Source organism: Sus scrofa, chromosome Y, assembly GCF_054392235.1.
Source record: "Sus scrofa isolate SSC_HxYL_T2T_F1_AM1 chromosome Y, Sscrofa_HxYL_maternal_Yorkshire_Landrace_v2.0, whole genome shotgun sequence".
In the NCBI taxonomy this organism is placed as follows: domain Eukaryota; kingdom Metazoa; phylum Chordata; class Mammalia; order Artiodactyla; family Suidae; genus Sus; species Sus scrofa.
The window spans coordinates 3820883-3821147 of NC_139402.1; positions in this window are offsets into that span (position 1 = coordinate 3820883).

Here is a 265-nt window from a genome sequence, read left to right on the forward strand (position 1 = left end):
CGCGGCAGCTCCCTCTCTCCGTCTCACGGAGGAAGCGTTTTCGGACCTGCTTCCTGCAAACTGGCAACCGGGAAAAGAATTCAGATTCTAGAGGGTCCAGGATGCCAGGTTTCTCATCTGTGGTTCAAGAGAGGGGCGTTTAAAAATGAGCTAGCCTAGTTGGACCCTTACCAGGGGCTCTGGGGGGTGGGGGGCGCCCTGCCTGGCGTGCTCGGGTCCCCTTAGCAGCTCACCCGTTCTTTTTTTTGACTTTTCTCATTTCTGC